Here is a 16688-nt window from a genome sequence, read left to right as displayed (position 1 = left end):
ACTTTGCAGCCCTGGATACTCCAGCAGATAATTGCTGGCTCCTGGAGGACAGGGCTGTTTTCCCTTTGCTCCAAAGCTCCAGCAGCAGCAAGGAGACACCGGTGTTTCTTACAAGAAAAAAAGGAAATCCCTTCGTACATCCTGGTAGCCTTTCCCCACGCAGGACGAGGCCGTGCGCTCTTTTGGGGCCGCGGTGGGCGCTGCCCTGCCCCGCGAGGCACAGCTGGCATTTTTTTATAATCCGTGTCAGCAGCGGCTTCCTTCTGCTCTGATGAATCGATGCTAAGGAGGCAGTGACATTATTTGAGAGCACAGAAAAAGGGTCAGGGACGGCGAGGAAATGTCAGCGCGCAGCCGCCGGGGGGGTGCTGCCGGGGGCCCCCCGGCCATGGGGGCTGCCAGGATGGGGACCCCCAGCCCCGTCCCGCTCCCTGCAGTGCCAGCCCTCGTAGAGCCCCCGGGGAATGTCCCCAGGTGCCATCGCCATCCCAAACTGGTGGCACTGAGTGACACCGGTGTCCCCCCCGCAGCAGCATCACCCCCAGGGCAGGACCTTCCCAGGAGGGGCTCCCCCATGGATCCAGCCCCGGGCAGCACCCATGGGTGCCTCCAGCCCCATCCATCCTCCTGGCCACGGGCTCGGCGTGGCCGGGGATGCTCGGAGGCAGCGGGGAGCAGCCCCCGGCACCGCCCCGAGCCCCTCCCGGCACGCCGAGAGGTTTTGAAAGTTAAGTATTACTGTCTGCTTTGTTGTTGCCTAACTACGACAGACAAATTGAGAACTAGTTGTCAAAATGTCAGTGCACAACAAATCAACATTCAAAATGAGTCTCAGCACTATGTGGTGTATAATTAAAAAAAAATCCTTTTTAGAAATTTCAGCAAGCGTTGGCTCCGCTTTATATTTGTCTGTGTGATTAATAAAGGCAGCTAATTTTCAGACTTTAAAAACAGCTAGAAAATAGCTCCTAATTACATATTAGGTTCCAAGCGGCCCCCGCTGAGCGAGGCTGGTATTGGTGGGCCAGAGAATTTGGCAGGGGCTTAATTACATTCTGAGCATCATCTAATTTTAGTTAAATGTAATGTAATCAGCAGCAGATGTCTGAAATAAAATATGAATTATGAATATGATGAAATTTCATTCTTGAATAAAAAAGTAATTTGCTATTTAGTTCATTAAAGTCGCAGAGGTTTATTAGGGAGCAGGTAGACGGTGCGGCTGGCTCGGATTGAAATGATATTTCAGCGAGAGGAGGAAATTGCATTAAAGGTGCTAAAATATTCCCCCGGGACGATGCGCCGGTGGGGAATTGACATTCGTGGAAGAACCGAGCCCCCCGGGCTGGTGCCGGGGTCAGAGCGTGGTGGGTGCGTGGGGAGCGCTGCGGGGCCACGGGGGGCTTCGGGGCCGGGCAGTGTCCCCCTGCCATGCACGTGCCACCAAGGGCTTGTGGCCACTGAGAGCTCACAGGCACCGAGGGCTCGTGGCCACCGAGGGCTCGAGGCCACCAAGAGCTTGTGGCCACCAAGGACTCGTGGCCACCAAGGGCTCGTGGCCAGCGAGGGCGCACTGCTCCCCGCAGCATCGCCTTCGGTCTCAGCTCTGAAGCTCAAATTGCTTTTTGCTCTTCCTCGGTGGCCCGGACTGGCAGCTAAACGTCTTCTGGAGAGGGAGGAGGACGGCTGGTTCGTTACTCCGTTATACCACGGCCACTGTCATTTTATCCAGCCCGGATGATGAAGGGAAGCCTGCTGCCCATGCACCAGCCTGGGGATCACCGCCTGGCTCCTGGGTGTGCTCTGGGAAGAGCAGCCCGTGCCCAAACCCTCCCGCAAGCAGCAGCAGGCCCAGAATAACACCCAGAACACAGAGCACGGGGCTCGGAGCTCAGCCCGTGGAGCACAGGAGCAGCAGCAGCATCCCTCACACACGCCAGGCTCCGGCACAGCCCCGTGGCCTGGACCCGCCGCGCTCGCCAGCATGGGCTAGCGCTCCTCCCGTTCTATTCATCAAGGGCATGACAGCTAAAATTCATTTGAAGATGAAGAAAGTGCCGGCTAATCCTTTCTGTGAGACAGTGATAGACTAGCGGCTCAGGAAGAATTGCACAGCAGTAATGAAATTAGGCTAAAACTGCTGGCGGATAGCAGATAATTGCCCTTGTCTGTCACTAGGAATAACATCTCCCAAATCCAACACAATGATTGTTAAAGTTGCAGGAATTTATTTTATTTTATTTATTTTACGGTTTGGGGGTTTTGCTTTCTCAAGGCCTTCCCTGGGAAAAGAAACGAGCCAGAGCCGCCGCCGCTCGCCTCCCAGCTCCGCGGGGCGCCACGCTGCCGCCCTCCAGCACCGCAGCTCGTTAGCCTTAACGAAGCAGGTGCCCCGGGACCAGCACCAGCACCCTGCAAGTGCTGCGAGGCCGAGGTCACCCACGCAGGGTCCTGGAGAGGGGACAGACACAGCGGTGTGGGGCTGCTCCCCAGGGAGGAGGCGATAAAGCAGCCTGCAAGCGCCTGTTCCCTGCTTCTTCCAGCTGCCCCCAGTGCTTTTGGGGCAGGATCCAGCCCCGTGCACTGGGTTCTGCCTGGTGCTGGGGCTGGGCAGAGTGCTGCTGTGACCAGCCGAGCCCCCGCAGCGCGTCAGCACTGACCAGCATCCATTTATTTCATAATTTATCATGGGATGCAGACAGCGCGGTGAGTAAGTGCACTGGCCAGCAACTGTAATGTTTTATACGCGAGGGCTGGCACGGGTAATTTACTGCGGCCAGCAATAACATATTTCACTTCCCGTCTCCCAGATGAAGATTACTTGTGTTTGAAAGTGCCTGAATACACAGTCAATTCTGCTTAAACGCTCGCAGCCAGCCGAGCACGGATCGGCCTGGTGCACGCGGGCGCTGCTCGGCACGGGGCCGGGCACGGCAGTGCCGGATCAGCCCCCCCTGGCCGTGCCGGGGTCCCCTCGGGGCACCCACCCCTGGCCCAGCCGTGCCCACGGGGGACCACGGAGCTGCCACCACGTCCCGCTGGATTGCGGCGTGGAGCCGCTGGTGGGTAATTTCTGATTAAGGATTACTGTACCATCGGCTTCAGTTTGATTGCAGATGTTTTTAATTATATCGTATAAGATCGTATTATGTAATTGCATTTATCTGATTGAAGCCTTAATTGTAGGATTTCATAATGGTATGACTGGGTAAATATACCATTGCGTCTGTTGTCCCCCAATGAAAATTAGGTGCTTCGTGTCTTTATTGCATTATCCTGGAGAGGAGTCTAAATTGGGAAGAAAGAAATTAGAAGAGAGAGGAGGAAGGAGAGGCGAGGTGGTCTTCCCCATCCCGGTGAGCGTGGTCCCCAGCCCGGGCAGTGGGGAAGGTGCGGGGTGCACCGTGTGTCCGGGCACTGCCGGAGGCTGCTGGAGCATCGCCTCCTGCCTGGGCATCACCCCCTGGCCAGGGGCTGAGCAGCCCTTGCAGGCAGGGCCCAGTGCTGGGAACCATCCCATGGGGGAACGGGGATGCAGGGGGTGCAGGGGGTGCAGGGGATGCAGGGGATGCAGGGGATGCAGGGGATGCAGGACGGCCGGTGCCAGCTCTGCCGGCGGTGGGCTGAACTGCCCTTCACCTCTGTGTGAAAACGCAGCAGCCCGTGTTTTCTGCAGTGATTTTTGCAAGATCGATGTTGCAATTATCATTTTGTTAACGGCGCCTGGTACGATACATTAAAGGCGATTACAATTAAAGAACAGGAGGCCGGGAAGCCGCCGCGCCATCGGCTCGCAAGGTGGAAGCTGCAATTAGATCTAATGGGGAAGCGGAGCCAAAAACCCTCCTGACACATTTCCCCTTTATTACAGAGCATCCTTGGAGCCGCCGCTGGCTCCGAGCTCAATTAGCTTTTAATAACCAGGTGAGGGAAGGCGGCCGGGTGCAGCCCGGAGCCCAGGAGGTGCCGGGGCCGCAGGGCTGCGAGCGGAGCCGCCGGGCAGCGGGCACCCAGCGGGGCCGGGAGCGTTACAAAACCTGCTCGTTGTTAAGGGTGGCGAGAGGCACTTATGTAAAATTAATATTTCCATTAATAACGGCACGCGGCAAAATAATTGGGAAGCCCTCCACCTTAATTGCAGGCCACGCGACGCCCGAGGAAGGAGCCAACCAAGCAGGGCGAGGAGGGGGCGCTGGGGCTGCGAGGGGCTCGTTAGCGGAGCAAGGGGCTCATTAGTGGGGCAAGGGGCTCCAGCAGGACCCGAGGGGAGGCCCAAGGTTTTTTTTCAGGGCTTTTTTTTTGGCCGTAATCCGCAACATGTGGCCCGCGCGGCGCCTCCCCGCTAATGGGTTTAGGATTACTGGAATACGCGCAAATCCGGAGCTCGCTGTCACTCCACTCGGTGCGCTAAGGTGATTTTATTAGGATTTGGGTTTAGAGAAGAGCCTCTCTCTCTCTCTCTCTTCTTAATATTATTTTTATTCAATTACATCAGCAATTCATGAAACTTCAAAGACGTTTCATCAGCACAACTTAAATGCTGCCGGATTGCATTATTGAAAGAGGGGAAGAAAAAGAAAACATAAGCTACCGCCTTAATGGAATTACTGAAAGGGGCTTTTTAATTAAAAACAAAGGTTGGGGACGAGGTCTATCCATAATTTAGTGCTGCTGGATGTAATATCTGCTGGTGGGTTAATTTTAATAAATGTATGTATTATTAACGGCGCGATCTATATTTTCCAGCCCGGCAGGAAGGCCGAGCCGACCCCACAGGTGCGGCTGTAAATGTTTGTGCTGCGTGCCGGGGCCAGCTGAGGGGACACTTGGTGGCCATGGGACAGGGTCGGGGATGGGGACACTCGGTGGCCACCCTGCCCCTCACTCCCAGGAGGATTTTGGGGCTGGTTCTTGCCCGCGTGGGAGGGGACGGTGCCGTCCCTGGGGAAGCTGTGCTGGAGCACTGGGAAAAACCTTAAAAGTCCCCGGCATCCTCTGGGGTTTGCAGCCAAACAGAGCACGGTGTGACCCCGGGGAGCGGGCTGGTGTCCCCCGTGTCCCCTGGGACTGCCCCGCTGTGAGGGGGCTCCCAGGGACCGACTGGGGCAGGAGCGGGCGCAGCAGCCGTCGTGGCCCTGACGAGTTAATTACCAGCTAACCCCACTCTGGGTTGTTTACCACGGCTCTTCGGATTTTGCTTTTGATGCTTTCCTCTTAATTAGCCTATTAACGAGCTATGACCTCGTCCAGCCTCCTTTGGGCTGGGGCACTGCGGAGATGCTGCTGCCCCGTTGGCATCGCCCCGCGGGCTCACGCGCCCCCTGCTCCGGCTCGGTGCTCCCCGGGGACGGCGATGGCACGCGGCTCCCCTGGCTGCCTGTCCCTGCACCCGGCCACATCCGTGCTGCCAGGCGAAGTGCTCTAATAAAAACAAATTAACTCCAATAAGCATTAATTTTTTTTTCCAGCATACATACATCCCGGCCTCATTATGACGGAGCTCCCAGGAGCCAGGGGTTTTGGCATATTGTAATGAGGCACATGCGGTAGTAAAAGTACTTCTAATCGGATTTATTTACTGTAATTGTGAGTCGAGGCACAGTGCCATCACCCGACGAGCCGGCAGGGCCCAGGGAGGAAGGGGCAGTGCGATGGCTCAGTGGCGAGTTTGGAAAATTGCAGCAGGACGAAGGGCGCACCGGGCTGGCGGGTCCCCTGCGTGGGGACAGGGCTGTGCCCCAGTGCCACCACCTGTCCCTCGTCCCAGGGGAGGTTTCCCAGAGGATGGGCACCAACCTGCCTGAACCCAAACTGAACAACAGCCTGAACTGGATGTCTTTTCCCCCAAAAGCCCAGCAGGCTGCAAGGGTGGGCTGGGGAAGGATGGAAACGTCGTCGACACCTTGGCTGGTGGCAGCACGGTGCAGCTCAGTGCTAACAAGGTGCTGATTGACTCTCCCTGGAAGTCTAAATATCGCCATGTGCTGAGCCCCATTAAACCTCCCCGGCACCCCAGGGGATTCGCACAAAGCCGCAGCCCCCCCCCGGCACCTGGCGTGGCCCCGCTGTAAGAGGAGCATCGCCGCTCGCAGCCGGGGCATCAAATTGGTGCTGTCGGGGCTGTGCTCACCTGAGCTTTCATTAAGGGAAAGGTGAAAGGGGAGCAACACAATTCAAACGAGGTAATTAAAATTGTAGATGAGCAATTCCACGCTGCAGGAGGGCGCTGTGGTGGGGGGAGCCTGGCCTCGTGCCCTGGCCCCGGCTGTGCCACCGGTTGTCCCTGTGCCGGTGGCCCCAGCAGGATGGTTTGGGGAGCGGTGGAGACCCAGTGACAGCAGGCACAGGGGTGCTGCAGGGCCGGGGGGATGCCTGGGTAGGGCCAGGGCCATGCAGGTGGGAGCAGCCCGTGCACAAACCCCGATATGGGTGCGGGGAGCTGAGGCACAGGGTCCATGCCCGGGGCTCGTGGCAGCGCTGCGCTCCTGCAGCCGGCCCCGCAAATGCACTTCTATCGTCGGAAGTACCCCAAACCACTAAAAAGTCCCAAGAGGAGGGAGCGGAGCCATGAGAGCTTTTCTCTCTCTCTCACTTCATTATTGTTGCTAAGGAAACCTCTTCCCAGGATCTCATATTTAACATGTCTGCGTTCGCGGGGCCGCACATCCATCTCGCAGAAACTTCCCCGGGCGCGCGCCCGGAGCAGACAAAGGCTGGGCCTGAGGACGGCAGCACTGCGGGGCCGTGTCCCCTCCTCGGGTGGGGGACCTGAGCTCCCCTGGCCTTTTGTGGAGGGGTTCACCCCACAGAAAACTTGCCGTGGATCAGGACACACAAATATTCCCCCACACACCACCAGGTCCTGCTCGCAGCGGGACGAGGAGCCTGCGGGGTGTCCTTGGTGGGTAGCCCTAAGGGACGGTGTGGTGGCAGCAGCACCCAGCCAGGCTGGGCTCTGGGCCCCCAAATTCACTCCTGTCCTGCTCCGCTTTGCTCCCCTCTCTCGTTTTGTCCCGTGATTAATTTTGGTCCCGTCTTGCAGCGGGTGAGCCTCGCAGCCGCGGGGGCACAGCCCCGGCCCCGTGTGCGGCCCCCAAACCCTCGGCCAAGTTCCCATCGTTAGGGATCGGAGACTCACGCCTTGATTTGTAGCTTCCTTTTGATGCAGCGAGGATTTATTCCTCTGGAAAGTGCTTTCTATAGAAATCAGGGCGTTATTGATGGCGTTGAACTCGCCTGCTGCCCTCGGCACTGCCGCCCTCCCCGAGCGCAGCGTGGTGCCCGAGGGACGGGGTGGGGACAGGGGCTCCCCGCTCACCAGCACGGTGATGGAGCTGGGTTCATGATATCTAGAGCCTGCTGGGCACCAGCTGCTCAGCTCTGGGAAAATATAAATGGGGCAGGAATGGGAGCCCTGCATCCATTTGGTGACACCATGGGCACAGCACCCACAGCACCCAGGATGTCCGTATCCGCGGTGTGGCCCCGGAGCTCGCAGCGCACGCGGCTCAGCCCTCGTCACGCAGTGGTTGTGCTCATTAGCACCACGAGCTCGTCCTGCACCCAAGTGCTTTTGGCAGGATCCACACAGCCCAGGAGTGCACCGTCCCCTGGCAGTGCCACCGTGTCCTCCAGCGCCCCGAGCCACCGAGGGGCCTTTGTCTCGCCCTCACCAAGTCGCTGCCTCTTCTTCTCCTCCTCTCTATTTTTTTTTCCCCTGCGTTCCTCATTAAAGAAGACTACAGATTTCCCAGCCTGTCTCCTGGTTTTATATTGAAAAGGCTAAATGATATGCTGACACCTTAATTATACCCTATTGTCACAATGTAGCATGGAAATGGTGTGAGTGATATGAGAAGAATGGGTTGCAGCGTGCGTGTCAGCTCCTTTGATTCGCGATGGCAGGTTGGAAACGACACAAATGGGGGCTCACGCGAGCCTCACCCCCGTGCGTGGCACCCGCATCCCAACCGTCCCGCTGGGCTCCAGAGCCCCGGGCAGCCCTGGTGCCACACGTGCCCGAGGTTTGGGGGACACAGAGGGACAGGGGTGGTGACATTGGCACCGGGCCCCGTTCAAGGCTAGGGGATGTGACCAAGGCTGTGTGCAGCCAGTGGTGGAGCTTGGCTCAGTGAGAGCACCCACCAAGTGCCCCAGTTCTCCTGGGTGCCCTGCCCTCCTTGGGGCCACCCCGCCACCCCTAGAGTGTCCCCTGTTTGTCACCCGCCCCACATCACGGGACAATCCCAGCTCTGCCTGGGGAGCGCGCGGGAGGCTTCAGTCCACGGCTGACGGGAGCGGAGAGGAACCCTCTTTGGCAGAGACCCCAGACAGGCAGAAATGTGCCAATTAAGCAATCACTCCTGATTAGCAGGGGCTGGGGGAATTCATTGTGCCGGAGAGTGGCACTCCGCTGCACGCAATGGGTTTAAAATAACCCCGTCCCTGCTGCGGCCGGGCTCCGGCGCGCCGCCGGGCTAAAAATAACCCCGCGCGCTCACTGCCCTCCTCCTGCAGACACGGAGCTACCCGAGGCAGTGCCCTTGTCATGATTGTCACGAGGTTCGGAGGCTCTCAGGCTCGTCACACGCTTGGCTGAGCCTCCCTGGCCCCTGGGCACGTTCCCCCGGGGGCAGCAGTGCCGGGTACCCATGGTCGGGGCTGTGCTCGCCGCCCACGTTCCCGCGTGGCTCCGCAGCGATTTGAGCAGCCTGGTGCAGGGGTCCTGCTGGGGACAGCGCTGCCACCAGCTGCCTCACCCTGCTGGGGACACACGGGTGGCCCTGTCCTGGACAGCTGGCAGCAGGGAGAGTGCATGCGGCACAGGCGGGGACACCGCAGCGGTGGCACGGGGACAGTGCGGTGGCACAGGGCTGGCCACGTCCGCTTGCCCATCCCCAAACCTGCCCAGGATGGAGAAAGAGGAGCAGAAGGAAGAGCCCCGAAGTGTTTTCCATTAACAAAATGTTACCTTTTAAACTGACACGATGTGGGAATGACACATCAAACCCAGCCAGACGGATTGCCCAACTGAGAGGCACTTTTCCATATGCATTCAGTGAATGCATTTGTTTTTGAAAATTAAGTCTCCGGGGAGCACAGGCTCGGAGAGGGGAGCTTGTTCAAACAATTGTAAAATGGTTTTATACAATAAACAGAAAAGTAGTCATTTCAGAGGCACTTCTCAGTTTGACAGGATAGGATTTCAGAGCCGACGTGCGACACACAACAGCGGCACACCGTACCCCGGGCACCGCGGGCTGGGGGCTTCCCCAGCGCCGTGTCCCTGCCTTGAGCCCCTTCCCCACGTCCCTGCCCCATGTCCCTGCCCCATGTCCCAATGCAACGTGGGGATGGAGGGTTCCCAATTTGATGTTCTGTGCCATGCAATGCCACGCGAGCTGTGCCGTGCCTGGCAGGGCAGTGGCTGCAGGGCCAGGGAAGCTTCAGGTGGGGACAGCCTGGAGCTGCAGAGCAGCTCCCAAGGAGCCAGGAGGCAATTTGCATGCAAATGTCCTTATTAATCAAGGACAAGAGGAGGAATGAGCAGAAAACACCAAATACAAGGGCAGAGTGCTTTTTACACCGGATGCTTTTCAAAGTTGTTAATGAGGCATCAGCAGCTCTTTTCAGAGCCGGATTATTTGCTGTCTGGGTCCCTCCAGGGATTTCTCTGTCCCTGCACACCCAGCAGCGCCAGCCCAGCCGGGTGCCCCTTCCCAGCCCGTCCTCAGCCCCTCCAGAACCCCAGCAGCTGTAGGGAGCCCGGAGCAGCCACACAACAAAATCCCAACCATAAACCATGCTGCTGTGCCACCACGCCATCGTGTCACCACGCCATCGTGTCACCATGCCATCGTGCCGTGGCTGAGCCTGCAGCATTTTGCTAAGGTGCATTAGGACGTGACCCCTCTCGTGGCACTTGCCTGGTGGCTCTCCCATGGTGCTGTCCCCAACGTCCCCAATGTCTTCATCTCCCTGCCCAGGGCTGTGTCCCTGTCACCATCCCTCCTGCAAGATTTCTTCGTCTTCTCCCACAGGCAGAGGGGCGCAAAAACCCTCCAGAAATAGCTCAGCCACTGGGGAAGCTGCTGGCCCCCTCCGGGCTGCCCACATTCCTGACCCCGTCCCTAAAGGCAGGAGGGATTTGGGGACTGACCCCTCCATGTCCTAGTCCCTGGGGTGCCACCGGTGGGGCTGGAGACACCCAGGGGACACCTGGGGACACCGGTGTCAGTGGGATGCTCGGGGACACCGGCCCTGCAGCACAGGGAGGGGATGAGGAGCCCTAACAGAGCACCAAAGTAGTCAAAATAAAATAGACTTGTTAGGACGAACCCAACCTGAACAAACAAACACCGCCGTGCTTCAATTAACGGAGCGGGTAAGCATATAATATCGTTAAGCAAAGCAAAGCAGCCTTTTGATGTGTTAATCACGCTTGTGCCAGGCAAAAATATCCGAAAGGAAAGAAATCTGGGGGTGCTGCAGCATTATGGGGCAGCCGGGGGGCTCGGGGAGCGGGGTCGGTGTCCCCAAGGCCGTGGGGACCCCGGCATCGCCCCCCAGCCGGGGTGGGGATGGAGCAGGGGGAGGCAAGGGGCCCCCGCAGCACGGCGCCGCCCGCCTCTGCATGTCACACACGTCTCCGATTTTATTTCAATTTCATTTAACCGAGGCAATTTCTAAGTAGCCCTGGGTCGGCGGCTGACAGCGCTGACTACAGCCGTTTCTCTTTAATTTTATACAAAATGTTCTCCCAGTGGGAAAGAACCAATATTGTAGATCTCGGGCAAAATCTGCCCGTGGCTTCATGCGCAAAAATAAAATAACAGCGGGGGCGTGCGGAGCAGCAGCACGGAGTAGGGGGGGGGATGAGGTCCCCTGGGTGCTGCCCCACACCGGGGCAGGGCTCGCACCAGGAGCTCTCCCTCAGCTCACCAGCTGGGCACTGGGGCCACACATGGGGATCTGATGAAAACGACATGATTCACCCCAAACTGGTGCTTGTTTAACAAATTGGCCATTTCAGGCCCTGTGGCTGCCGCACCTGGAGGTTGTCAGAGTCATTCCCTCCTCCTTCCCATCCTACTGGCAGTCCCAGCTGGGGAAACCGGGGGGGGGGCTGCAGGGAATAAAAGGGGTACAGGGAATAAAAGGGGCTGCAGGGAATAAAGGGGCTGCCTTTTTTACCCCAAGGTGAGGGCTCAACCCCATACGAGCCACCAGAGAACCCACCACCAGGATGCAGCTTGTGGGTTGTCCACGGCGAGGAGGACAGCTCTGCGCCATTCAGCACCCCCAGAAATGGGATTTATTTATCCCCCAGCAGCCCCTCAGGACCAGCACCCCTGGGGACGGCACCGGTGCCCCTGTCCCCGTGGGGTCCCGGCGGTGGCCGCGCTCCCCGGCTGCCCCATGGCACGGCGCTGGCTGCCGGCCCCGGTGCGCACCACAGCCCGCCACAGATAGTGCCATAAATCACTGTGACACCTCCTCTTTGCAGGATGGGGACGATGACAGGGGCTATTTATCTGCGTGTCACCCGCAGTAAACCGGAGAGGGGGACAGGGAGGGTGGCACGGGGGTCTTTGGGGGCAGGGGAGGTAAAAACGGGGCTTTGCCCTGGCACTGATGGGGAATTTCCAGGGGCAGAGACCTCCTGGCTCTGCCCACAGCATCGCCCGCACCAGGATTAGGTCCTGGGGGGGGTGGATAGAGCCCCGGCACGGGGAGCCCCCCCTCTCGGAGCAGCGAAAGAAAAGGGGCTGCAACCCGCGGCGCTGAGAAATTGCCATCAAAGTAAACAGAAAGTTTATTCAAATAATTTCCGCCGCAAATTGTCTCCTGAAATGAATTTGAAAGTGTTTTTGAATCAATTCATTGGTTTTATCAGAAGCCAAAAGTACAGGTTAATGGAACTCAAATGGATCCCATCTGAATTTTAAATCCTTTCGGAAGGGCTGGATCATTACTGCTCAGCCATTGTGAAGCCTGACTTCACTTTCTGAGCAGTAGAAATTGAATAATTGATGTAATTTGAATAACACTAGGATTTGTAATGATATTGAAATGTAAAGATAAAAAGGAATGTAATCAAAAGCTGATAGCAAACAGTTGTTAATATGCACTTTGGGGCAGGCATGTTGCAAGCAATGTGCCATTTGAAGTGTGTGCTGCGAGCGCATTTAATGAGGAGGGAAAGGGAAGGCAGCGAGTGACTAAAGGAAACCATATTCATAAATAAGATGCAAAATTTTCACCCGACTCAGCAGAGCTAACAGGGGGAGAGTGGATAATTATTTAAATGCAAGATCATTATAATCCCAAATCGTGGCTGAAGGAATTGATTGCTTCGCTTTGCGTTCGGTGCTGCGGCGGAGCAGGGGCAGGCACCCGCTGCTGCCAGGGCACCTGGTGGCTGGCCCTGGCCCTAACCCTGTGCTGCTGTGTTGGGGGTCCCTCGATGTCCCCTGCTGTCCCCCGCTGTCCCTGCTGGTGCACCCAGGGCTGGGCTGCATCACCCCTGTGCCTGCAGATAACTGGGGGGTTCCCTGGCACCACCAACCTGCAGCCCCCCTTCAGCACCACGGGTAAGATGTGAGCTGCTGCACCTCTGCCACGTTTCCAAGCCAGGAGCCTCTCCCCTCTCTGACAGATGTACTGATGGCTCCAGCAGTCCCCTCCCCACGTCCCCATGTCCCCTCACCCCCACCGGTCTCTCCGTGCAGTGGGGACAGGAGCCACGTGCCGGTGTCGCGCGGTGTCCCCAGGCGCTACCCGCTGCAGCCTCCCGGCCATCTGCAAATCGAGCTCATTCCATTGATTTTTTTTTTCCCTTTTTCCTTTTTCCACGCTCAATGAGCATTAAAATTAAAGCTGTGCTCAGCCCCTTGGTGGCAGGGCCGGGGGCTGCCAGCCCACAGCAGGGCTTCTCCCCGAACCTGGGCTGCACGGCCCAGGGAACCAAGCGGCTCCTCCAGCCGCTGTGACAGCCGGGCGGCTGCCCTATGTCGAACAAAGTTTGCTGAATAATTTATCCTGCGAATTGCATTATAGTTCAACGATAAATTATTCCCTGGATGCCTGCAGAGTTGATCCTGGTGGTGAGAGCACCGAGCAACTCACCCAGCGGGCACAGCCCCGGCCGTGCATGCACTGCACCAGGGCCACCTGCACCTGTGCCACAGGTCCCTGCCTCCTGTACATGTACCTGGAGAAAACTCAGGTGTATTTAATTACCATACGTGTTATTTTCAAGTCTTGGCAGCATTTCCAGCGTCTTCTCATGAGAACAGAGGCAGCCGCAGCCTTTGTATCCCCTGCATCCCCATGCAGGCAGCCCCAATGCAGTGCGCAACCCGCGTGCAGAGTAACAAGAAGGAACCAGGAATTTGGGGCTGTGTTTGTCTCACAACGCAGGTGATTTTCTCAGCCTGATTGACACTAACTCAGGCACCCAGCGGAACACAGGCAGGGGCTGTGGTGGTGCTGCTGCCCCCTTGCAATGCCCGCCGCTGCTCACGACGTCCCCCAGCACCCATGGGACCCAGCACAGCACAAAGGACTCGCCCAAGTTCTCCGAGCCGTGCTTGCCGAGCAGCCTCCAGGCACTGTTTGTGAAGAGAAGTTATTAAATTGATTTTTTCTTTTCCCTTTACATGCTCGATGAACATTAAAATTAAAGTTGTGCTCAGTCTCCCCGGGGCGAGGAGGGCCGGGGCTCGGCGGAGGTGTGCGGATGCGCCGGCACGATGCAGGAACCGGAGCGGCCCCACGGCGCTGGGCTGAGCACAGCATCACCAGCATCAAGCCAGCTTCCAGGAGCTTGCCGTGACTGTAGGGAGGTGATTTTGGATCATCGTTGGCTGCATGGCACTAGCAGGGGCAATGTTAGCAGCATCGGAGCATTCGCTCACAGCCCACCCTGCAGTGGGTCTGTGGATGCCTTCTATGGGGGTCCCTGCCCACGTCCCTTCTGCATCTGCCCTGCAACCCTACTGCAACCCTACTGCAACCCTCCTGCATCCCCCCTGTGCCCCTGGCTCCATCTCTGCCACCTCTGTGCCCCTGGAGGCAGCCACCAGGGCTGTGCTGGATTTGGGGCTCTGCCTTGGCCCCAAATGCCACGGGGCTGGGGGACCAGCGAGTGCTCCAGGAGAGGGGCTGGGAGGGGGCAATGGATACCGGGCTGGGGCTCCCCCACTCCGGGGTCCTTTGGAGCATTTGGAGGTCCAAGAGGTCCCTCTGGGAAGGTGCTGTCGTGCCCCATGTCCCCACGCTGTGGTGACGTCCCCGGCGGCCAGCCCTCCTCCCGGCATCATCGCCAACCATCAGCTCGCCGTCAGAACGCATCAGGCTCGGAGGAAACGTCTTCAGCTGAGAGCCAGCCCCGTCTCCGATAGCATTAAAGTAACTATTGACTGAGGACGCAAGTGGAAGTCAGTAGCAATTTAATTAGGCTGACTGATTTCTGACGTCTGCCTTCGCGGCAGGAAGGGGGCTGGTGGTGGTGCTGTGCGGGGACCGGGGGGGGCGGCGGGGCCACGGCCCTGCTGCTGGGGCACATCTGGTGGGGGGGGAAACCTGGTGGTGGGGCGCAGCTGGTTTTGGGGCACAGCTGGCTCAGGGGTGCATCTGGTGATGGGGCACACGTGGGAGCTGCTCAGGGTGGTTTTTGCAGCACCACAGATGTCCGCACAGCTCCTGGCTGTTTGGGGAGGTGAGGGGTGGCAGGGCTTCATCCTGCCAGGAATGGGGTGCTGGGCATGAGCTCGGGGGGTTGGAAATAGTCTCCATGTTGTCCCCCCCCTTCCTCCTCCTCAGCCCCATCTCTTCTCCTCCAGCTCCAGCCACAAGGACTCAAATCATTGCCTAATTTAGAAAAATGACGGGGAGACGGTTTTCCACTGACACAGTCACTACTGAAAATTTACTTCAAGGTTCATTGTTGGCAATGTCAAAAGTGATGAAAACCAATAAAAAGAACCAGCACAGCATGAATGTCTGGGTGACAGCGCGCGGGGGGGCGGGGGGGCGGCCCCAGCCTCCTCGCTGCAGCCTGAGCCTGTACAGATAAAAGGTAATTGAAATGTTAGTTCCATTAATATTTCAGCGCGCCCCATATCTGACAGCCGCGCTCCTTAAGCGCTCCCAGCCCTGTCTCTTTAGCTTCCTGGGGTGCTGGGGGAGAGGCTTCCCGCAGCCCCGGCCCCGTTTGGGTGCTGGGCAGGGCTGGCTGACACCGGGGGTGGTGTCGGCACCGGGATGTGATGCTTGGCCCCTGCCGTGGTGCAGCCTGGTGGGAGCTGGGGTCACCACGGCGTCGGTACATGGCACAGGGCATTGGCGCATGGCACGTGGTGCATGGCACAAGGCACAAGGCATGTGGCATATGGCATGTGGTACGTGGCAAAAGGCACATGGCACATGGCACAAAAGGCACATGGCATGTGGCACATGGCACATGGCACATGGCACATGTCACAAGGCACGTTGGCACGTGGTGCATGGCACAAGGCACACAGCACATGGCACAGGGCGCACAGCACATGGCACACAGCACATGGCACACAGCACATGGCACGCCAGCACGTCACACAGCGCAGCCACCCCCCCCCACACACGTCCAAGGGAGTTTCTCGTCTCTCTCCGCGCCTGCCGAGCCGCGTCCTCCTCGATATCAAAGCATTAGGCAAATTAAATTGTTTGCAAAGCACTGTCTGCGCGTCTGCTTTATGCCTGCTTTGGGAAAACACGCCGCCGCCGCGCCTCTGCGGCTGTGCCATTTTGTTGAGCTTTCCCCCTAATGCCTGTTCAAAGGCTGCCGCCGCCCCGCGCTGCCGCGATCAGCCCCAGCGCCGCCAGCATCAAAGCGCCTCCGATCCCGCTGCTGCGAGCACCTGGCAGGGAACACAACGGGGCCTCGTGCGGGTGGCGTGCTGGGAAGGCTGCTCTGCCTCCCACCTCCCTTCTCCTCCTCTCTGGAGGGCGTGCGGGTGGTGGGTGCTGGCCGTAAGGGGGACAGGAGCAGCACCAGGGGGTGCTGGATGACACCACCCCGTGTCACCTGGCTGGCGGCCCCACGCCCCGCTGCTCCCCAGGCCCCGGCCACAAGGCAGCAAACCAAATAAACTCTCTCCACCAAATTGCTTCTCATAAATCCTCCGCTCCCCGCCGCGCTCTGGCAGAGGCACTTCTTCCTCCCCGTGGACCGGCGATGGCTGAGAACGGCCGCGTCCCGCGGAGCTGTGGCCAGGCAGGGACGTTTGTCACCGGCTGCCGGAGCCGCGGCGCGGGGAGAGCAGACGGGAAATCAATACAGGGACCGGGAGCCACGGGACCCGGGGACCTGCTGCGCCAGGACCTCTTATTGAATTTGCCATCTTCCTCATTGTTCCTCCGCTGTCCCTGATCCCCTTCTTGCTTTTACGGCGAGGAATTGGATTTGGTTTGATTTTTCTCTCTTATCGCACTGCAGCCCGCATGCCCGCGGCACCGCCGGCCCCGCCAGCAGCACCAGGTTCCCCAGTCCTGCGGTGATGGCCAAGGTTTGTGGCCACCACCCCGCTCTCACCGGGCACATCTCGGGGCACGGGGGTTATTTGGGTAGCAAAAAGCAGACCAAAAGGTGAGGGAGCAATTGGTGGAGGCTGAATTGCCGAGGCGCTCTGTGCGGCGGGATCTGC

Source organism: Aythya marila, assembly GCF_965140915.1.
Source record: "Aythya marila genome assembly, chromosome: 17".
Classification (NCBI taxonomy): Eukaryota; Metazoa; Chordata; class Aves; order Anseriformes; family Anatidae; genus Aythya; species Aythya marila.
This window is presented reverse-complemented; position numbering follows the sequence as displayed.